Source organism: Heliconius melpomene, chromosome 17, assembly GCF_056956725.1.
Source record: "Heliconius melpomene rosina isolate 202511_hmr_F chromosome 17, ASM5695672v1, whole genome shotgun sequence".
Classification (NCBI taxonomy): domain Eukaryota; kingdom Metazoa; phylum Arthropoda; class Insecta; order Lepidoptera; family Nymphalidae; genus Heliconius; species Heliconius melpomene.
In genome coordinates, this window is record NC_140405.1 from 9,305,091 (window position 1) to 9,329,509 (window position 24,419).

General features: G+C 30.7%; 5 long non-coding RNA genes across 5 annotated transcripts; 3 read left to right on the forward strand and 2 right to left on the reverse strand.

Annotated features, from left to right (window-relative positions):
* Positions 1 to 13,050: 13,050 nt before the first annotated feature.
* On the reverse strand, positions 13,051 to 13,638 carry LOC146530185 (uncharacterized). Its single transcript, XR_014878941.1, has 2 exons — positions 13,481 to 13,638; positions 13,051 to 13,279 (listed from the first exon to the last, which is right to left on the reverse strand). It is a non-coding gene; the product is annotated as an uncharacterized LOC146530185 (long non-coding RNA).
* A 964-nt stretch (positions 13,639 to 14,602) lies between these two features.
* On the forward strand, positions 14,603 to 15,120 carry LOC146530186 (uncharacterized). The gene is made up of 2 exons (XR_014878940.1): positions 14,603 to 14,747; positions 14,892 to 15,120. It is a non-coding gene; the product is annotated as an uncharacterized LOC146530186 (long non-coding RNA).
* Positions 15,121 to 16,763: 1,643 nt separating this feature from the next.
* Positions 16,764 to 17,952, forward strand: LOC146530187 (uncharacterized). The gene is made up of 2 exons (XR_014878939.1): positions 16,764 to 16,921; positions 17,698 to 17,952. It is a non-coding gene; the product is annotated as an uncharacterized LOC146530187 (long non-coding RNA).
* Positions 17,953 to 21,736: 3,784 nt separating this feature from the next.
* Positions 21,737 to 22,310, reverse strand: LOC146530188 (uncharacterized). The gene is made up of 2 exons (XR_014878954.1): positions 22,174 to 22,310; positions 21,737 to 21,981 (listed from the first exon to the last, which is right to left on the reverse strand). It is a non-coding gene; the product is annotated as an uncharacterized LOC146530188 (long non-coding RNA).
* Positions 22,311 to 23,055: 745 nt separating this feature from the next.
* Positions 23,056 to 23,683, forward strand: LOC146530189 (uncharacterized). The gene is made up of 2 exons (XR_014878953.1): positions 23,056 to 23,216; positions 23,410 to 23,683. It is a non-coding gene; the product is annotated as an uncharacterized LOC146530189 (long non-coding RNA).
* Positions 23,684 to 24,419: the final 736 nt, after the last annotated feature.

The following is a 24,419-nucleotide window of genomic DNA, read 5'->3' on the forward strand; positions in this document are numbered from 1 at the left end:
AAACGGAAGTGTCTTAATGTGAACGGACGTAATTGTACTTTTTTTATATAAAACAAGTTAAATATGTGTATGCTGAAAGACTATTTTATTTCCAATATTTCAAAAAATGCAAATAAGTCGATTTTCCACCGAATGAGCGATATAATAAACGTGCATTCTAACAGTTTGATAGTGAATTCGTTATAAATAATTAAATTACAAAAGTATTCATGGGATTTTAATTAAACAAACATTATTGGAAGGAATTTCAAATTGATGTTTTACTAATTATTTTATAATGTACTTATTGTTTTCTACAATAAATAAGCAACTTGAAGATCGCTATTTTCTATGTAGGAAGAAGTACGATGATTTTGTCTTAGCAGTTATACAAAGAAATAATTGTTGAGATAAAATATTATTTAATAGATAAATCGAAATTTTGCTCGATTTGGGTGACGTTTTCTAACAACAAACTTTGCAAGTTGTTAGTTGTGCAACAACTAACAAGTTGTTATTAACATGGCGGAATAAATTGCATGTCAAATTAATAAGTATTTTAATATATTGGTATATATTGAAAATATTACAAATATGAGGAAAAAAGTATCCTATGTTCATCCCGAGACTTTCAAGTATCTTTATATCAGTATTTTATCACAATTAAATTAGCGGTTTGGCCCTGATTGCGTAAAAGACAGACAGACAGAGTTACTTACGAATTTATTATATAGGTATGGATATATAAGATTATTTATAGAAATAAATAATAAGCAAATACTGAAAGTAGTATCAGCATATCCATATACCTAACACATGCCACAGATAATCAATATTATCCACTTATACTAATTGTTATCATAATAATAACATTATTATAATTGTTATTGGAAGTTATGGAAGCGCAATTAAAATATCGTATCGACAAAATAAGCTTATTATCGGATATTACAGATTAAACTCTCACTTTGAGAATATTTATGAAAAATTATGTTTTTTTTTTATTCTCTACTTCTACATATACATATAGTTATATCTAAAATAAACTAAAAGTATTGAATACATTAATGTATTTGAAACCACACGAGGGCGTCGTAGCCCAGTGACACAAGGGTGTGTGTAAGCGACGGTTGTGGATTCAATTTTCAACAGGGGAACGAAATATTTTCATTTTCTCAGCAAAGCGCCACAAAAAATGCCATGCTTATTAATTTGGCGGAAAATGGGGAATGGGAAAAATTTTTTTTAGAGTTACGAAATGGTTATTGATTTTTCCAGGTTTTAGACTTAACTGAACGCTGACGCCTGTCTTGATGTCGTATAAATTCATTAACATTATCACAATAGATTGTATTTTATTGTAACAATAGTAAAAATGGTACCTACTTCATAAGCTAGCACGCGCTGAGGTCTTATTTTCTACTCGCAAAAAGATTCTCAAGATGACCTGACAGATAAATATATGGTTCAGATCTAACTCTAGAAACATTTCTCGCGATTCTTTTTCCGAAGTGTATTTATAGTACGTGATAAATTATAAAATGTTTGTGTTTCTTGAAAATCTAGTTTTATTATGAAATTTTCATCGAATTTAATGATTGGGTCTTATTTAAAAAATATATTTATGCTCATAAATACGTATATGAGGCCGTCGTAGCACAGAAGCACAAGCGTGTTACTATAAACGCGGCGGTTGTAGGATCGGTTCCCACTCGACGAAATGAAATAATTAATATTTTCATTTCCTTGCTCTGGTAACGAGGCAAAGCGTGGCGTTGAGTTCCGCTACTCACTATGCGGTATATCACCTTTTATAAAGCATTGAAAGAAAGTCTAAATACTTATGAATTTCCCATACATCAATAGCAATCGATCAAAACAAATAATAAGAATAAAAAATAAGTAGGCAAATATTTGAGTGGATTACAACTTTATTACATTATACTATAAAATATAAACCAACATTTTACGAGGAACGTATGAAATTTCAAAGTTTATAACTCACAAGACCCATAAAAATCAAAACGGTAACCATTTTTCACGGGAAAAAGGAAGTCAGGGCGAACTTAGTATCCCTTAACAGCGGCCGTTCCGTTCCGTATAACGAATGTCGCTAACTTATTTTATCGTACGGAAACGAATTATCACGAAAACATAAACTGAAATGTTCGTCAATCCCCGAAAGGCCCAATTTGGGTCGACGAATTCAACGCTATCTGATACAGACGGATTACGGGACAAAGAATAGGCCGCGCGTCCTTGCTAAGAAAATCCTTCTGATTAATACTTTCTTTCTACGTAGAAGTGAAAGTAGTAACAGGCCATTTGTCCGTCCCACTGCAGGGAGATTGCCGCCTACGCTAATGAAATAGCTTGGAGTAGTTCTGTTTATCCTTCTGTTTGTTTAGCTAAGGAATAATATGTAGACATTATATTATATTATGTTTTATATATCTTTACTGAGCATAAGGGGTAGACAGAGAGAGAAACCTGGGAACTCAGTGTTAAGAGACTCCGTTGCCATCATGACACTTCCGTTCACCACTTTCCGTAGAATTCTGGAGGTATGGCATGTTGGGTAGAGAAATCTAACAAATGAATTTTAAAACAAATTTTATTTTACAATTTTTAAGGCTCTAAAGATTTTAGGAATTTTCTTATAGCGTAGAACTCGAACTTGTTAGCAAATATACGTTTTGAAATGTCTCGGCAATCAGCATACGAATGTAACATCTGTATAATTTTACACTTGAGAAATGTGTTTAAAAAGAAACATAAACGGTACGCAATTTAAACCGTTGAAAATATATTTATTATTTACATGCTTAATAGTTGAATATTTAGGAAAATTTTGTTTTAGAATTTTGAATAAAACAATATTTTAAAATATTTATTAATAAAAATATCGAAACGATGACGACTTTGATTCTTTATGCAGCAAAAGACATATATATATTTTTTTATACTGACTTCCTACCAAATTGGGCCGTCGCGTCGTGGTGCAGGGCACAACGTTATGGGTTCGATTCCCATTTGGAGGAAAGATAAATTCAATATTTTCATTATCTCACTGCGGTAACAATGTAAAGCGTGACGTTAAGTTCCGCCAATGAACACACAATACCTGCAGAAAATGAGGAACGTAATTGGTTCCGTCTGCCGCCCTTGCTATATGCGGGTAGTAGGAAATAAAAAAAATCCTACCAACAATACAATCAATAATTTAAATATTTTCTGCTTTCTCTATGTAACGCCTGCAAAATACATGCGAACATATAATATGAGAACCTAAGCCTCTTTGGGATGGTCTTAAAGACCTAGTCTGTGAGATTTCCTAACACTGACTTATATTGAACATAATATAATATAATATAATTATAAGAAATATGAATTATAGAAGAAGTTATAAATATTCAAAATAATATTTCAGTAGCGTATTAATTGTTTTCAACATTGTAATGCGTTCACCACTGAAGTGGAGTTGCAAAGCAAGGTTATAAACTAATTGAAATACACTAGGCTACTAGAATAACCACTTGTTACAATTTACTAGATAATTATAATTCTAAATTCTAGATATTATAGTTGTTAATTAGAAATGAGTAACTATAAATTATTGTACATTTAATAATTATATTTATTTAATAATTAATATTTATTTCACATATTAAGTTAATTTCAATGTTGTCTTTTTCTTGCCATGTCGTTTAAATTTCTATATACCATAAGAATTTGGATATAATCTATGCATATAAAAAAAATATCTGTCTGTCTATTTATAATAACCGTATTCTTACAAATGGATATTATTTATTGACACGATACTAAAACTTCGCGAGTGGGAATCGAACCCACCTGTCGTGCTTATAATCACACACTTGTACCGCTGCACCACGACTGGCCTCACCCTCAATTTATAGCTAAAATATTTACATTTATTACGAAAAAACGCGTTTAACGTCATTACAATTACCCTTTAACTGTTTGTCGGTAAAAAAAGTATGTTAAAAATCAAATACGACTGACGCGTTCCACTCATGCAGCGCTAATTGCATTTGTCATTCTCTCTGAAGTCGTTCTAATTTACACGCGCCAGAATTGTTGCCTGTAACGAAATAACGAGGGTTGCGATTCGCGTTAAACTATGCTTTTTTTTGCATATTTTTTTTTGGTTGGTATATAATGTTATAGAATGCGGAACACATCGTGATATAAAATTGTATTTGAACCTGTTCACGTTGGTACTAGTTTTATCTCAATGTGGAGAATTAAGGCAATGGTAAAGAGAGATTTGTCACTACTGCTAGGTTATTTTATGTGTAAATGTAACTTAATGTGACATTGTAATAGTAAAAAATAAATATAATAAATATGTTTGAATATGATTAAAAAGTAATGATTATAAAAAAAGATATAACTTCGGCTCATCCAGCTGTCAGGAGTTATGCTCCTAGCTGATGACGCAGTCTGATTCCGAGCTCATCTCTTCACGCGCCGTCTACTCCATTATTCAAAAACACCCCTACCATAAAATTTGCGCCGGTTGGCAGAGAAATGTTACTTTGCTAAGGACCAGATCTTATTGAAATTTTATACATAACATGAATATTTTTTTATATATTTTACATAAATATTATTTAAAAAGAAAAAAAATATACATGATAATAATTAATGATTAAAATATTTATTTTGATTAAAAATTCATATTTGTTGACAGATATGAAATTATCGAATTTTTTCAACTTTCGTTAGAAAATAGTTATAGAAAAAGCCGACACGAAATATCGATATAGTTATCAAATTCAAATTCAAAATTCAAAATATTCTTTATTCAAATAAACTTTATAAGCACTTTTGAATCGTCGAATGTACATGTCAACAAAAAGCTACCACCGGTTCGGAAGGCAGTTCTGCTGAGAAGAGCCGGCAAGAAACTCAACAGTTGCTCTTTTTAAAGTCAATGGTATACTCGTATTTTACTATACTATCGATATAATATTTTAAAAAAAACTTTTAACTTCTATTTTTCAATATTGATTATTAATATTATGTTTTTTTTTTGTATTTTTAACCGAAATGTGCAATTATAAACGAGATTTTATTATTAGGTATTATATGGCTATCATTTATTTATAGATTATGTGAAATATTTTTATAATTTAATACGTATCCATGCTCTCTACGATCTAGACCACATGTGGCGTATTATATTATAATAATATTCTTTATTCGTACGTGCTTTTAGTTCCACAACAGTAAAACATTTGTTATTCTTGAATTCATTATAAATTTATGTATTTGCTGGAAGCGCTGTACTACATAAATATGATGTGTAATCTTGAAAAAATCCTATAAAACTTAAGGCAATTTTAAAGCAATGCCTCTGTCTTGGAGTGTCTTAACATTAGGTTCCCTCTGCCTACATTGCTCTGTGGGGGTGTACAGTGTGAAGCCGATTTCATTTGAGTTAGTATTTTTTACAATAAATAATTTGTTTTTATATTATAAACCCACAAGAATTTCATGGATGTTATCAAAAACTTCTTACATTCACATATAATGGAGCTCAGGCACGAAGAATCTCATCCCAAGATTATATTCAAATTTTTAGGCAATGTTTATAAATATTTTTTACTTTACGCTTTAAAACACTACGTTTTCCATTTTCAGCATAATTTTGGAGACATTATGTGTTGAGTGGCGTTTTGCCTCAACACCGAAGCGAAGAAATCAAAATACTAAATATTTGATTTCTTAGAGTGGGAATCGAATCCACAACCTGTCACGTTTACCGTCAACATTCTTGTGCACCTATATATGGACCGTTTATTTTGAAAGTGGTGTAAGTCCATTTTTTCCAAAAATTAGCTATCACGTAATTCATGCTTAATTTAATGTATTTTTTTTATATATAACTAGTCCGTGTTTAATTTCTCAAAAAAAATCCATGTTTTGAACAACTTAAAATCAGTCGGTAAATGAAATTGCATAATCGTCGACATACTAACCTTTAATTTTCTCGAAACAAAAGAAAATGGACTTACACCACTCTCAAAATAAACGGTCCATATAGTTTACCCACACTCTCTTACATAATTGAGGTGTATCCAACTATACATAAATAATAAGCTAAGCAAATATTAAATTCTTAATCATTGCATACAACTACGCCAAGACTGTATGTATCAAGACTATAATTGGAGAATTAAAGTATAATATCTTAAGATTTCTTTCTTTCCTCACCTCAAAATTCGTATTTAATATGAGATATCTCGGGGTCAAAATCAAATATGTCGTGACGTACTCCTGACCTTTGTCAAACGCCTGGGCCTGTGTCAAAAGCAGGAGTAAGGTTGGAATAAATTCAAGTACTGCTCACTAAGCGTTGAAGATATCTGAATAATTCAAACAAGCGATTTTTGATTGTACGTATTGTAAGGTTCATCTTAAATTCTTCTCAATTTTGAAGTATTATTATATTTAATTTTCTTTTTGTTTGCTTATTATTTTTATCTTCATATAGCAGGGTAGAGGGTACCTGGGAACCTAGTGTTAAGACACTCCGTCTTTTCCTTTTCCTTTCACAACATTTCCTTTCCCCATTTTCCGCCAAATTCTTAAGGTATTGCGTGTTGAGTCCCCTATGTGGGAATCGAAGCCCTATGACACGAGGGCCTTATAATTTCATGCTTCACAACGCAAGAAGTAAGGTATGCACTGAGAACAAGACATCCGTTCTCTACTTTTCGCCCAAACTCGAAACATTGTATATTAAAAGTTAGAACTTAATGCCTCACTTTGTCTCAATAAAGCGAAAATTGGAACGATAACCTTTCTGTTTCTATGAAATTATTAGAAAATGTCAAGTTTAACAGAACGATCTCAAATCTCTTCAAATTAAGATCGAATCTACAACCACTGCGTGAACAAATAGACACAATCCCACTAGCACCACGACTGTGGATATACACATTAACAATTAATTAACTAATAAATATTAAAATTTAACTAAAACTAAACTAAAGTGATTAAAATCAAAGCATTACTAGTGATTCGCTAAGCTATGAGCTCATATTAAAGGTGCCAAATCTGAAAACCGGGATTAATTCACAAATTCACCCTTTCACAGTCCCTCGTCAAAACGTTCAGATCAGTCCAGCGGTGATGCTCGAACACGAGGATGAACAATAGGATGAGGTCATTCGTGTTAATTAATCATATTTAGTAATAAACAGAATAAACAATTATGGCTAATAATATTTGTGATTATATAGATGTGATTGCAATTTATTTAAATAATCACAATCTCCTAAATCATTTAAAATCATTATTCTTGAAAAAATCATAATACTAAGAAATAAATAAACTACGTACAAACGAACATACGTAGCGTCGTTAGCTTCGTTACGTTTACGCTACGTAACCGTTGTTGTAGGATAGAATCACAGTGTATACAGAATTATTAATGTTTTAAAAATTATTTTTATGTTGGAAAAATCTAGATTAAGATATAGTAATCTATTTAGGCTAAAAAGTGGGCACTGAGCGCTCCAGCCCGCTGTCGGTATTTTTGATGAATCCTTTGACTGTTCTTTTGTCAATTCGACGAATCGTCATAAAGGAACGAAAAAACTAATATTGCATAGTGAATCTATAGCATAGACGAGTTAAGAGTGTGAAACGAGCGTTTTACAAGAAAACGTGATGTGTCATGCATGCTCTCTGAAAATGGAACACTTTATATTCCAATATTGATCAATCAACCTTTATTATCAAGAAGTAGTAGAACGAAACGAACGAAAGTAAAGTCAGGAATATATCGAACGAGTGTAGGAGACAATCGACACTCAGCCTCTAAATCGACAAAATGTTGTTACGTCTGGTACGTAAAAGTTATGAAGAAATGTCAAAGAAAATGTTCTTTAAATATTAAGTTTTTTGACGCATCAAGTTGAAATTTTATTTTTGTTAACCAGATAAATAGTAAACTTTATTCTTATACAGTTTCGGTTTTTTAACAAAAAATTGTAGAAAATTAATTTTAAAATGAAAATTATTTTCTAGATTCTAAAGTTATTTTTTAAATTAAACTTCTACTCGAACTCTATAGATTTGCCAAAAATATAAATCTAACGAAAAGACGACGACTTATATTCGCTAAATCGGAACTTCGTTACCCGCACCCATTGTCAATAATTAATGGCTTTATCTGATTTCCGTCACATAAATTACCCACAAATCTATTGCTGGTTAAATATAATGTTATAGTATGATTTATTACATTCTATTTCAAATTTCACAATTTTTTTAATTAAATAATAATTAAATTATCTTCATAATGTATCCCATACACAGCAAGGTAGGCAGAGAGAACCTAGTGTTAAGATACTACGTTCCCCATACATGAGCGATGAGTGTATTTTTGATAATAATCAAAATAATTCATGCCCTCGAGTGAATATCGAACCCACAACTGTCATAATTACAGTAAGGCCCTGTATCGATGCGCAACAGTCTTTGTAGATGAGTGACTAATAAACTGACAACAATATTAGAAGCATAATTAAAATATTTACCCTATAGCTGATTGATTAAATAATATCTTTTTTAGCTTCACATAGTATCCTGTACATAACAGTGTAGAGCATGCAGAGGACACCTGGGAACCTAGTGCTCAGTAGATACTCCGTTCCCATCAAGCCACTTCCGTTTACCACTTTCCACCACATTCTAGAGACATTGAGAGGGGTAAATACACTACTAACAGAAATTCAAAAGCCCCAAATAAAAGAATCTATACTAATATAATAAAGCGGAAGAGTTTGTTTGTTTGTTTGTTTGTTTGTTTGTTTGTTTGTTTGTTTGTTTGTTTGTTTGTTTGTTTGTTTGTTTGTTTGTTTGTTTGTTTGTTTGTTTGTTTGTTTGTTTGTTTGTTTGTTTGTTTGTTTGTTTGTTTGAACGCTAAGATCTCTGGATCTACTGGATCGATTTACTTTGTTTTTGTTTTGTATGAAAACTGTATTCTTAAGAAGTGCTATAGGCTATATAACATTACATTACACATATGTATTAATAAATTAAAATACTTTCTAATTTGACATGCAATTTATTCTGCCATGTTAATAACAACCGTCGTCGCTACGCGACCGCGTTCGTTGCCGCGTCATTTTGATATTCATCCTTATGAAAATAAATACAATAGTCACTTTTAGCATTTCATCTAGATTGAAATTATATTTCTATAGAAATTATATTCTTATATTTCAAGCAGGCGTAGCCGCGTCCGGGTCCGCTAGTATATAATAAAATTAAGTAACGACCTGAAACACGAATTGAAGCCACAAGGCAATCAACTTTCCATCAAACAAACCGTTCCAAATATCTGATAGCGCCACAAAACTGCAAAACGCGTAAAATTGTAAAAGTTAAACGCCCCCAAGCCTTCCAAAGAAGCTTACACAAACATAAACATTCTGAGAGTGGCTAATGAAAACCGCAGAGGGCCGTTTGTGAATAACTTTAATATTATTACAATAAGCATCTCTTTTAATTGACAATTTTTAATTAATGTATATAGATTTTTGTGTTATTTTAGTTCTTCTTCGGTGGCTTTAGGCGTGCCACTTGCGTTTTATGTACTATTTAACAAAATACAATATGACGTAAATAAACTAAAATAAACTGATTACCGAAATTTTCGAAACTTACATAAAAAAAGATCATTTGAATAACAGAAGTGTTTATTGAAATAAAATGCAAAGAAATTGCATATTTATAGGCCAATTGGTGCATATTATTTTAGAGTTATTTGTTTTCAGAAACTTTAGGTACCTATGTACGTAACAAAGTAGGACTATTATTAATATTACACTATATAGTATAGGTATGTCAATCACGAAATCTACATGAAAAATCATACATGAATAATACACAAAATTTAACACGAACCACGTAAAAATGAAGACTAAATTCACAAAAATGTAAAAATAATCAAAAGACCTGAAAACATCTCGACATTAGTACTGTAGCTTCAACTTATTTAAAATATATTTGAAAATATGCAGCACAGTTTCTGCCAACATAAAATAAGCAAACCATGTCTGTTGCAAGGATGAGCCAATTTCATATTTGCAGCTTTAAAGCGCTTTCTTGTGGCAAAGAATAAAGTGTTTTATCATATTGTTAGCCAATTTATATTATTTATTATTTTTTCTACGTACTCTCTACGTGTCTACTCTCCACTTTTCGCCACAATTTGTGTTAAGTGGCAAAACTCAACGCCGTAGCCGGAGTGTGAGTATCTTTATTGCATATTTACAGAGAAACTATAGTTATTAAATTTAGTAATCCAATAAATTTTCATCCCAAAATAAAGAATTCTAATATTTTTCTTTGTATTTAACTTAAATATGGTAATGAACTTCATCACGAAAAACCGGAAGGTATATTTGGAAGGGCAGAATATTTACTACTTGGAGAGGCGTTAGGTTATAAGAAAACATGAACTGTCGTATCTTTCTAAAGTTTAATCTATATCGAAAGTCAGTTTTAGCAGGTCTAGAGGTGGTTCGAGAGGTAGATAAATAGAAGAAGCATTCACAAAGTTATTTCAGTCTCGCACACTGCCGCACACCGCCTGGAACTGATAGAATTCACTTTTTGTGCATTACTGTTAAATTAAGTGTTTTCATCGACGTCGAATCTATTTGCATTGCAAATACAATTTGTATATGAAATATACGGATTTTTAAAGTGTCAATTTTTGGTTTTTTATAGGAATTGCTTATACACGAATATCCTATTGTATACTAATCCGAATTAAAATGACAAAAGCTATAAACTAAAGCCGTTTTGTATTTGGTTGTTTGGATATTTTGGTTTTAAATGTGTATTTCCTTCGCTGATTTTAAATCTTCCCACTTATTCATCATTATTGTTTTAACATCAGGCTACTCTGGCTAAATGTTATTTACGAATAAATCTTGAATTGCATCCAAATTAAAATAATGGCAAATCATGATAATTGATTCAAACAAAGCATCAAATATTAATAAAAAGATAGAACAATAATAGAAATACATTAATAATGGAAGTTATTTTAAAAATGCGTAGATTTAATTTAAAATGTTGCCCTTTGCAATGATCGTTAATAACATGCTTATCTTCCTTTACTCCCCCGCGGATAAATAAGTATTGTTTCAACTGCAGGTAAAAGTTAATTAAGTTGGGAACGATGCGGGCTATAAATCACAATCTATCTCCGTCAACGGGTAATTTCGTCAAAGAAAGCAGGCTTATCTACATATTTATCAATATTAATTTTTAGAAAACATTTTTATTTTATTTTTACACAGGTTTATTTTTATTTTTTTTTATTTTTAAAGAAGCTGCTTCAGAGAAGTAGAAGAGAAGACACTCTGTTCTCCACTATCCGCGACACTATCCAACTTTTCGAGAAATTGTGTGTTGAGTATTACTTTTATTGACGTCATGTTCTCTATGAAAGACCATTATTCAAATCAGTTTTTTTTTTAGTTTCAGGCTTTATTACGCCTACAGCAAGGTAGACAGAGGGAACCTAGTGTTAAAACAATCAGTTCCCCATTTTGAAGGCATTGCATGTTTAGTGGCGGATCTCAACGCCACACAAACTGTCGCGTTTACAATCACGAGCTTATACCTTATTTTAGTAGTAAATCGGTTATTGATATATATATAAAAATATTTATATATTAGAAAAAGAACAAAGATAACAAAGACTGTGTCGTTTTGATATCTTTTATATTTGTAGAATTTAAAATTTTACACAATGACACTACGCCACTGTGGACTCTGTAAATTATAGTGAAAGATATATTGTACGTACACGTAAAGCCTAAATGATTTACGTAGTCAAAATGGTAGAGCAGAATAGCAAGGCTGTACGGTGAATCATTAATACTCAAAAATGCTTATGCCACTGATATAATCAACATTCGTTATTGAAGTGTTTACATTATAAATTGTTTAGTTATTTATGTATATCCATACCTATATTATAAATTCGAAAGTAACTCTGTCTGTCTGTCTGTCTTTTACGCAATCAGGCCCAAACCGCTAATTTAATTGTGATAAAATACTCATATAGAGATACTTGAGGGTCTCGGGATGAACATAGGATATTTCTCATATTTGTAATATTTTCGATATATACCAATATATAAAAATATTTATATAAATTTATAAATATTTATATAAATAAAACACAACCCCACAACCTATTAAACATTTTCATAATTTACAAATTCAAATATTATTTGTTAATCTATTAATCAAAGAAAAATAATAAATTCCAGCAAATCTCTTCTTCGGTCGTATTTTTTTAAAAAAATAAGGAAATATTTAATTGAGATATATGTAAGTATACAATGCATTTATCAATTACTATAACAAAGATAATGAATCATGTAAGAAAGACATCTTATCAATAATGATGTATTCATTTAAAATAAACTTTATAGCATAATATCAAACTAACATTTTTGGTTTTAATTTACTAAAATATAATTAAAATGTAGAATACATTTTAGTAAAAATTGCAATGTAATTACAAACAATTGTTGTTTACAATTTCAAGTTACATAAGAAAGTAATAATTCATTTCAGTGTAAATATGTAGGGTAGACGCGAAAAACGCTGCTAAAGTACAAAGATATTGCGAAGGATAACCGTGCCATATAAATAAATTAGAACTTCAACTCGCAGGTAATATGAGCACAAGATTCATATTTACTAAGTAAATTCTACGATCCAGTTTAAGCTTTATTTTCTTACTTTTATAATATTAATTATGGCTGTTGATGATGATGATGATGATGATGATGATAATATTAATCTATGAAGTAGAAGAAAATGTAAAACAACGTCTGTAATTATATTTGTGGGTTCGTTTTCCATTCGGATAAATGATTATGTTTAGTGTCGTATAAAATATCATATATGTATGTAGAATATTTTTAATATCTACTCGTATACGGCTATAAAATAAATAATTTAGGAAATTTAAAACTGAAGAGTAAATAATAAAAGTAATGTTCTTAACAATTTTATTAAAAAGTAGACAATATCTTATAATTTAGTTAATTCCTACAAACACAGACTCTGTTCGCGTTGCAGCGACTCCATCTAAAGCCGAGTGCTGCACAGACGCGCGCGCAGAGTACCGCCGTGCAGACGCGGTTACGCTGAGCGGGGGACAACAGAGCTTCTTGAGGGCTCAGTCGAGCGGGGAACGTGTCTGGGTTTTCAATGAATATTATATCTGAAAGTAACAATTAAATCACATACATTATTTATGCAGCACATGAATAGTAAATAGCGTATTTGTTAATATTATTAATTACAAATTAAAAAATCGTAAATTTGTGACTAGCTCTTATTTCAACCAGAGCATTAATATATATATCTAAATGCTCGGAAATAATAATTCTTATGAAAAATAACATAAGTAAGATCTCCTTACCAGGTAATTCATTTTTTTCACTTGGAGCTCCCTGCGCTACGCAGAGTAGAGCAAATAGAGCAACGAGGAAAGGAAAGGTCTTGATCGCCATTATGCTTTCTTTTCAATATTTAATTATACATTTTCTGATATGTTACTGTTATTTATACTAATCATTATCTTTGATTGATAAAAAATCATTTGACACAAATCGTTAATCTTATTTTATTGCATACTATACTACTGATAAACTCGTATTTCCTTTGTTTCACAATGACACAATGCACATAATATGTATATGACTAAAATGAGAAAGCTCCTTGTTTCCTCATACCAATATATACAGATGAAATCCATTGCGAAGACTTAAGACCTAATATTGTTATCGCTATTTATTTATTTGATAATAATACTCTAAATTATAAGTATACAAGATTATAAATTACGAGGTCAGTTCGATTCCCAGTCGAGAAAATATTTAATATTTTCATTTTCTGGCTTTGGTGTCGAGGCAAAACGCAACGTCGAGGCAACTAATGCACCGTAAATGGAATTTAATTTTTACTTCCTTTTTACATTCTATATACTCGTATATGTACATTAGTTTTGTTAATTTATACTACCGTTATAGATCATCTATATTAACATTAATAATTTTGAGTTTTGTTCCTATTTATTAAGAATAGATAATTATTTAGTTTTATCTCTGCTCCTTCATTTTTAACCTCCGGCGAAAACAGAAGAGTATTTTAAGTTTGGTATATTTGTGTGTGTGTGTATCTATATGTTTATCTTTGGCACCGTGGCACCTAAATGGATGATCTTATTTCGATCTAGCTTTTTTTAAAAATGACTAAATCGAGAATGCTCTTAGCCATGATTTGAGAGAATATGCTCAGTTGTTCGTAGATTATCAGATTTTTTCTAGTTGTTTGCTTACTTTTTACAGCCTTCTGCGTCCGGGGGTTTTATATTTTCAATTATTTATTCTCCTTATCAAAATTCATATTACTGATTACATCAAATTTTATGTTAAATATAGAAATGCTACCTTTCGGCTAAATAAGTGATAAGGAAATAATAATAACATGTGTTACAAAGAAATTACATTATCTAGATAAACTAAATTTTTGTATAAATATCAGCGACAAACCTTTTTCAACCAAACACAAGACAAGCTAAGCTGAAACAAGCATAATGGCCATCAAAATCTTTCCTCTTCTTTTAGTTGTTTTGGCACTTATTTTTTTAGCACAAGCAGCCCCAAGTGAAAAAAATGAACTACCTGGTAAGAATATCTAATTTCTATATAATTTCATATACGTTTTCTTAATAATAATAAAAACCTCAATACAAAATTTAAGCAATAAATTGTGAACAACATGTAATATATATAAGACATATTCATAATATTGTATTTTATTATTTTCAGATATAATATTCATTGAAAACCCAGACACGTTCCCCGCTCTCCTGAGTCCTCAAGAAGCTCTGTTGTCCCCCGCTCAGCGTAACCGCGTCTGCACGGCGGTACTCTGCGCGCGCGTCTGTGCTGCACTCGGCTTTAGATGGAGTCGCTGCAACGCGAACAGAGTCTGTGTTTGTAGGAATTGAATGGATCTATTGTATTTAATTATAAAATAAACGTTTTTATAATAATATCTATTTATTTTTTATATATTGTTTACCAACCTCTTAAAATGATTTTTTAAAAATATTATTAGAAAAGACTGTTCTTATTTTTCAAGACCAAAGTCAGTCACGCTACTCAACACATGTAATATCTTTAAAAATGGGCAATAAATGGATAATAAGGGGTCTTAACACTAGAATCCCACTGCCGGCTGCCAAGTCATTTAGTATCAAGGCATAATATTGTCATATATGCGGGATACACTTAGATATACAAAAATATGATAAGTTTTACACACAAAAATTTTACAACACAGATGTGATCTAAGGAGCTGTAACATTGATTTCTGTTTATAATTTAATTAAAATAGCAATAAAGCTACATAAAAGAAAAAGTTAAAAAATAATTAAGTCTAATTTTTTAAATGTAATATATATATTTTTTTCTATATAAATTTTATGTGATATAAAAAAAGGTTCTAAGCTTTTTCTTTTTACTAATTTCCACCATGTGACGTCCGTTCGAATTTCTTCGTGAAAATCACATAAAAACAACACATTTTTAGCTTCACGTTGCATCCCGCACATGGCGTGGTTGGCAGACTTACGTTTAAGAAACTCCGTTCCCCATTTTCCTTTAAAGTTTAAAGGCATTGCGTGTTGAGTAGCCGAACTTAGCGCTATTCTTGTCTAGAAAAGAAGAAGTCTAGTAGAGAAGCGACTGGCTGGTAAACGCGATGATTAAATGTTTAAAATTATTTACTAATTCTCAATTTGGCCAGTCTACGTACAAAGTGTAAAATTAGCGGAAGGTGAAAGAAAAAAGAGTCCCTTCATCTTTTCACTAGGTTCTCAATACCATGCAATACATTTCGAATTTTGAATTGAAGAATCACCGTTAGCTATACAAAAAAAAATAAGCTTACTGCGAACGGATTACGATACGCCGTCAACTACAACTAACTCTATACTAGCTACTCGTACGTATAACGAGAGAACAAACGCAAAGTAGCTAGCAACGGTTGTACGCAAAGATGGAGCACTCCCGTTGGAGACGCCTGGTGTCAGGATGTCTTCGTCCAGCAGTAAACGAGGACAAGGCTGATGGCGATAATGATAATACAAATTAAACAAAAATAAGAAGAAATATTAGCAAAGTACATTATATTACTTTATCAATTTGATAATTATAGAAATCATATTATTTATCATGTTTGTTTAGATAGAGTATTGTTTTATTATTGCCTACAACTTCAAGAAATTCCCCTTGTCATATACGCTGTAATAATTGATAATATTATTTTTTAACTCATATGCATTTTAAAGTTTAAATTTTTATGATTGTTAAATTTGTTTAATTTATTATTTTTTCTATGCTCACTGCTTTTTAGACAAAAAATACAGCTAAGGCACAATTTCTTAAATGTACATAATATCCATTGTAATTTTACTAGTTGTTTTTCCCCAAAGGAAACTTTCTCAGGACTGAACGCGAATGATATGTCAAAATAAAAAAAAACCATATATAACAAGAAATAATCATTTCATCAACCATTAGAGGTTAAAACCGGGGCAGTAAATAGTATGTGACAAAATCATAAAAGCTGCACTTATGTTGAAGTAGTACTTACTAGAACACTTCTAAATTATATTATCTAGGCAATATTTTATATAAATACCCGTATTCAATTCCAAAATCCAGAGAGGAAGGTAATAGTTACATCATGGCGATCAAATTTTTCTTTACGATGGTGTTGGTGCTCGTAGCACTGGTGTTCGCTGTCCATTGTGCTCCCAGTGAAGGAGCAGAACTGAATCAGCAACGTCCGGGTATTTTTTTATTTATTTTAGATCATTTATTGTTTATAAAATTAATATTAATATTTGAATGAGGCTGGTGTCTGAGTGGAGTGATTTGGACTCGATTCCCACTTGATTCATAATTGCCTGTTCCGCTAAGAAGGCTAAGCGCGGATTTGAATTCCGCCTCTCATCACCCATTATTTTGAAAAATTAGATGGAAAGTGGGAAACGCAAAGCAACTTAACACTAGGTTCCCTCTGCCTACCCTGATATATACTTATTTCTTAATAGTGTAATGTTAAAAAAACTATTACTACTTCCAGCTCAATAAAAAATAAATCAATTATTTCTTTCTCAATTTAAAAATCAGAAATATTATTAAAAATATTAACTAGCCGTTATGGCGCAGTGGCACAAATTCTCACTCGGAGGAATGAATTATTATTTATTAATATTTTTATTTCATCGCTCTCGTAACAAGGCAAAGCACCACTTCGGATTCCACCGCTCAAAACGCAAAGCCTCGATATTCGAAGTCAGGAACGGAGTGTTTTAACACTAGGTTCTCTCTGACTGCGTAAAACTAGTTCATAAAAATCATATCTTACTAATATGAATGCGTGTTCTACTTTCACGCCAAAAGTATTAAACAGATTGAGATAGGACATACCTAGGCTACATTTACGTAAATATCTTCTATGATTTGTCTATAACATAACAATAAGTTTAAACGAGCGAAACCACAGGAGAGTTGCTAGTCTACTATAAACTTTAAATAATAAGCGATTCTTTTTTATTTTCAGATATATTATTCATTGCGAATCCAGACACGCACCCAGTAATACTGAGCCCACAGGAAGCTATGGCTAACCCGTCCCAGGACGCACGCGCTTGTACGGCATCTCTATGCTCGTACATTTGCTCTATACTTGGCTTCAAGAATGGCAGATGTGACTCTAACGGCGTTTGTATCTGCAGCAAGTAATAGAAACGATCGATTCTTTATTGAACTCGTTGTTTATCTACTAATGAAATAAATATATAACATGAAGCATTAACTTTTGTTTTCTTTTTAAATCACCTCCTCTGTGATTAATGTTTAGTTATCATTGTATTTATATGTATTTTAATTAGATATTTTTTATTATCGACTTTCAGAATTTTATTTGGAAAGTTCTTATTTCATAATATAACGACAACTTTGCTTTTCTCTAAAATGTTTGTTTTAACTTATCTTTAAGTATCTGTATCTGCTGCTATATTTATGGAAAAAAATATCAATTATTTTTTTATAACATTTCTTATTATAATTCCTTTATCGCAGATTACGGTAAAAGTTGTGTTTATGTTTTAAATTTAAAATTGATAGTTTAATACTGTGAAATTTGATATAGGTACTTTTTTTAATAATCCTTTAATCTGATAAGTTTATTTCTTTTAGGTACGTATCTATCATTTTGATACGAAATTCATTTAATAACAATACTAGTTATTCGCGTCGAGACACTTAGAATGAGAGTACCTACTGTAATAAATAAATAATAAATAAACAGCCTTTATTTCTTAAAAAAAACAACAACAATAAACTTATAATTCTTATTCCTATATTTTTCTTCAACTTCTTCAAAAACAGACAACAATATTTTAAAAAAACATATACTTATGTAGCTATATTTACATTTCTATTTGTTATTTTAGAGTACGTAGGTACAGGTTCAATTCTCACTTGAGGTAATAATTTTTTTTATTTTTTTTATTGTTTATAAAATTAATATTGATAGGAGTGGTTTGGAGTCGATTCCCACTTGATTCATAATTGCCTGTTCCGCTAAGAAGGCTAAGCGCGGATTTGAATTCCGCCTCTCATCACCCATTATTTTGAAAAATTAGATGGAAAGTGGGAAACGCAAAGCAACTTAACACTAGGTTCCCTCTGCCTACCCTGATATATACTTATTTCTTAATAGTGTAATGTTAAAAAAACTATTACTACTTCCAGCTCAATAAAAAATAAATCAATTATTTCTTTCTCAATTTAAAAATCAGAAATATTATTAAAAATATTAACTAGCCGTTATGGCGCAGTGGCACAAATTCTCACTCGGAGGAATGAATTATTATTTATTAATATTTTTATTTCATCGCTCTCGTAACAAGGCAAAGCACCACTTCGGATTCCACCGCTCAAAACGCAAAGCCTCGATATTCGAAGTCAGGAACGGAGTGTTTTAACACTAGGTTCTCTCTGACTGCGTAAAACTAGTTCATAAAAATCATATCTTACTAATATGAATGCGTGTTCTACTTTCACGCCAAAAGTATTAAACAGATTGAGATAGGACATACCTAGGCTACATTTACGTAAATATCTTCTATGATTTGTCTATAACATAACAATAAGTTTAAACGAGCGAAACCACAGGAGAGTTGCTAGTCTACTATAAACTTTAAATAATAAGCGATTCTTTTTTATTTTCAGATATATTATTCATTGCGAATCCAGACACGCACCCAGTAATACTGAGCCCACAGGAAGCTATGGCTAACCCGTCCCAGGACGCACGCGCTTGTACGGCATCTCTATGCTCGTACATTTGCTCTATACTTGGCTTCAAGAACGGCAGATGTGACTCTAACGGCGTTTGTATCTGCAGCAAATAATAGAAACGATCGATTCTTTATTGAACTCGTTGTTTATCTACTAATGAAATAAATATATAACATGAAGCATTAATTTTTGTTTTCTTTTTAAATCACCTTTGTGATTAATGTTTAGTTAACATTGTATTTATATCTATTTGAATTAGATTTTTTTTTTTTTACTTTCAGAATTTTGTTTACATAAATATTTATTATTTATAATTATTATTATTAATTTAGAAAATTGTTATTTCATAATATAACGACAACATTACTTTTCTCTAAAATGTTTGTTTTAACTTATCTTTAAGTATATGTATCTGCTGCTATATTTATGGAAAAAAATATCAATTATTTTTTTATAACATTTCTTATTATTATTCCTTTATCGCAGATTACGGTAAAAGTTGTGTTTATGTTTTAAATTTAAAATTGATAGTTTAATACTGTGAAATTTGATATAGGTACTTTTTTTAATAATCCTTTAATCTGATAAGTTTATTTCTTTTAGGTACGTATCTATCATTTTGCTACGAAATTCATTTAATAACAATACTAGTTATTCGCGTCGAGACACTTAGAATGAGAGTACCTACTGTAATAAATAAATAATAAATAAACAGCCTTTATTTCTTAAAAAAAACAACAACAATAAACTTATTCTTCTTATTCCTATATTTTTCTTCAACTTCTTCAAAAACAGACAACAATATTTTAAAAAAACATATACTTATGTAGCTATATTTTGTAGCTACATTTATATTTGTTATTTTAAAGTACGTAGGTACAGGTTCAATTCTCACTTGAGGTAATAATTTATTATCATTTGGTCTGTAAATATTATTGTATGTATGTATGTACGAACGTATGTACTTGGGTGCATCCGTCTCGGTAGATTCATGACACATTATACTTGGTCCACACGCAAACGGAGAAGACGGGCGCCAAAGATGTAGAAGGAGAGACAACTCATGCACCCTCACTATCAATGAGGCTCAGGAATTAACATGCGAGTCTGTAGTCATCATTTAAACAAAATTCATCAAATGCAAGACATTGGCGTATACTATAGCGACACCGTAGAAGAAGCAATAGCAGGTATATACAAAGGCCGATATAATAAACTTTAACCATATCTCTCATAGAGACTAAGAGGCAATTAGCAAAATAACGGAGAAAAATCAAATTGGGAACCAAACAAACGGACAATCCTGGAGGTTGTCAAGACCACCAAATTAAGAACTCAACTACATCTCTTCTTAACAATTTGCATGATGATGAATCATATACTCAAAGCGACAATAAGGCTGGTGATGCACTTGTAGCTCATCTGGTGGTGTGCATGCTGCGGTAAGAGAAGAACGAAGTTTTAACATTAGGTTCTCTCTGCTTTCTCTGTATAGATTAGCTTTTGATCAAACAAAGTGCCGCCTTGGTTTCAGCTACATAACACTCGATAAAATGGATAGAAATTGTGAATAAGATAATTCTATCTGCCTAAGAAAGTAAAAGTACGCTGTATTTAATCGATAATTATTTCGATCGACAATTAATTTTTATTTAAAAAATAAAAATATGATTATTTGGGAGTTTCAACAGCACAATTATATTTTTATAATGATTTCTAATAAAAACAAAACTATTTTTTTAAAGTTTTTTGTAATCATCTTATAATTCACGCAAGTGTAAAGCTGAGCTAGTTACGAGAGCTGCAGTAGAAAAATTTAAAAATACAAAAATTAATTCAAAACCAATTATATACTATTGTCGTTAATGTTGCAAGGAATCAATAGCGAATGGGAAATCCATTTCCATTGTCGTCCACCAGATCTCCTCATTCATCACTTTATTTTTACTATTTTTTTTTAAGTTAAGGGTTGCCTGTTAGAGATCACCTGTGGGTGAAAATGGCCACCTTTACATCATTTTTTCATTTGTTTTTTTTTCTTGTTTCTGTTTTTTTGTTTAAGTTAATTTATGTTTGTTTTTTTTTATACTACTTCCTATGAGTTTATATTTTTAATGAACATTTCATGTTAAATTAATTTTTATTTTGCGATTATAGACTAGCACATTTTATACATATATTAATAAACATATATTTTTTAAATTATATATATTTATTTATATTATTAAAAAGAAATATTTTTATAATACAAGAAATGGTTTTTAGGTCTGAGAATCTATTTAAAATAAATGACATTTTTTTAATACAAATTCATTTATTTATAAGATTAAACATATTATTTATACTAATGATTACATTTAATTTCTGCAAACACATATTTTGTTGGCATTACAACGGCTGAATCTAAAGCCTAGTGACGCACACACGCGCGCGCACAGTGCCGCCGTGCAAATACGATTACGCTGAACTGGACCCAATAGGGCCTCTTGTGGGCTCAGGATGGCAGGAATTGTGTCTGGGTTTTCAATAAATAGTACTTCTGAAAAAAATAAATTAATATATAAAATTTATATAGTTTTAAGGTAATTAATGCCCAAATAATGATATATTACATAAAGTTACCAAAACTAATTCGAGCGAAAAGCGATGAATATAGGACAAAGGGATAAAGTGTAAAAAATGCGAACATTTAAAATCAAATAGTTTCTTCGCTTACAAAATATTTTCTTACCAGGTAGTTCATTTTTATCGATTGAGGCTGCTTGAGCTAAAAACAGCAGACAGAATACAGCGAGTAGAATTAGGAAAATTTTATTTGCCATGATGGTTTCTCGAACTTAGCTTCTGAAGTATAAATTTTGCATTTTAATGCTGGTATTTATACCTATATTTATCAAGATAAGAATAATTTACATGTAACCTATGCAATTATAACATTCCCTTATCTTTGATTTACCAGGACTATTTCTTTAATATGAATTAGGTTGATAAGATAAATCTAACTAAATCTGATATCTGTACAATTATACGCTACACAATAAAATATAATGAAACGTTTTAGATTTTTTCTAATTAATTATTTAGCGATTTTCTTTCATTATTACATTAACTTCAATGGATATTGACTGTAAATACTTCTCCATTCGGGTATAATTTCTATTATAAAAATTAAGTAATTTAAAATCTTATAAATCAACAGACATCATCATTTTATATTTTATTTTTTTATTGTATTATATGAGAAAAAAGGATATATCTTCAGAATCTTTTAGAGTTGGATTATTACAAACCTATAGATGTTATCAAATATAAACATTATAGTAATTTATTGTAAAAATATCTTTTCCTTCATCTTCATGCGTATTCCAAACAATGTTAAATATGTAGAGAGAAGAGAGTCACGACTCTCCGTTCTGAAAAAGAAACAATTGTCATAAGTGGAATAATTTTAATAATATTATCTATCTGCATAATCTATCTGCATTTATTGCTATACAATCGATTTAGACTTGGATATATTTCATCTTTAACAGGTAATGTTTGATAAAGGAATAATTGCATACATTATTTCTTTGAAATCCTCTTATCTTGATTTTTTTTTCAATATAAATAGCACCAATTCAAATTGATATGCACAGTTGACATCTAAAAGTCAAGTAAACCTAAAACTAAAGTAAAGAACTATGGCAATCAAGATTTTACCTTTCTTCGCTATCGTCCTAGCATTCGTGTTGGTAGCACAAGCAGCTTCAAGCGAAGACAATGTCCTGCCTGGTAAGATTATATTAAAATTAATTATAAAACAAACCTATAGAGTTTATATATATTTTTATAAAGTATATTAATAAAAAAATAGAAAATATTATTTTTTTTTTTTCATTAAAATGAGCTTACAATGGAATCCAAGGCGGATTTCAACTTGTGTAATAGATAATATTCAATTTGTTGTCAAATTATCAATTTTCAGAAATAGTATTCATCGAAAACCCGGACACGTTCCCCGCTAGGCTAAGTCCTCAGGAAGCGTTGCTGGCCCCCGCCCAGCGTAACCGCATCTGCACGGCGGTCCTGTGCGCGCGCGTCTGTGCTGCACTCGGCTTCAGGCTCAGCCGCTGCAATGCGAACAGAGTTTGTGTTTGCAGGAATTAAAAATATATTTCTATTTGTATTAAATCAAAAAAGTATGTAAAATGTAATTATAACATAAATAAATATATTTGTAAATAAATATAACCTTATTATTTGCATTGTTTTTTTCAAAAGAGAGAAATTTCCAATCAAATAGATTTTTGTCTAACAATGGTTCTAAAAGAGTGCTAACCAAAAGCGCAGCTTCACCCTTTTGAACTTTACGAATATTTATTTAATATTATTTGTGTTTAAGGAAAATATATAACTAGCTGAAATTAATATATACTAATACTAGCTGACGTGCGCAGCTTCGCTAGCTAATGTAGGGGTGAATTCTAATAAACCACGAAACATGTGTTCAATGAAATACTTTTAAGAGTCTAAATTTCAAATTTTATAAAAATCGGTGGCGATTTAAAGATTTTTCCATACAAACTTTCAACCCCTGATTTGCACCCTTAGGGGCAGAATTCTAGAAAACCATGAAACATGTGTTCAATTAAATACTTTTAAGAGTCTAAATTTCAAATTTAATAAATATCGATACCGATTATTTTTTTTCCATACAAACTTTCAACCCCTATTTCACCCCTTTAGGGTTAAAATTTTTCAAAATCCCTTCTTAGTGGATGTCTAGAATACGAAAGTAAACATCTGTCCAAATTTCACGTTTCTACGCACAGCGGTTACGGCTGTCACCTCAGTCAGTGAGGACAAGTCCTTTTATATATATAGACTAGCGGACGCGCGCAGCTTCGCTTACGTATTTAGGGGTGAATTCTACTAAACCATGAAACATGTGTTCAAAGAAATATTCTTAAGAGTCTAAATTTCAAATTTTATAAA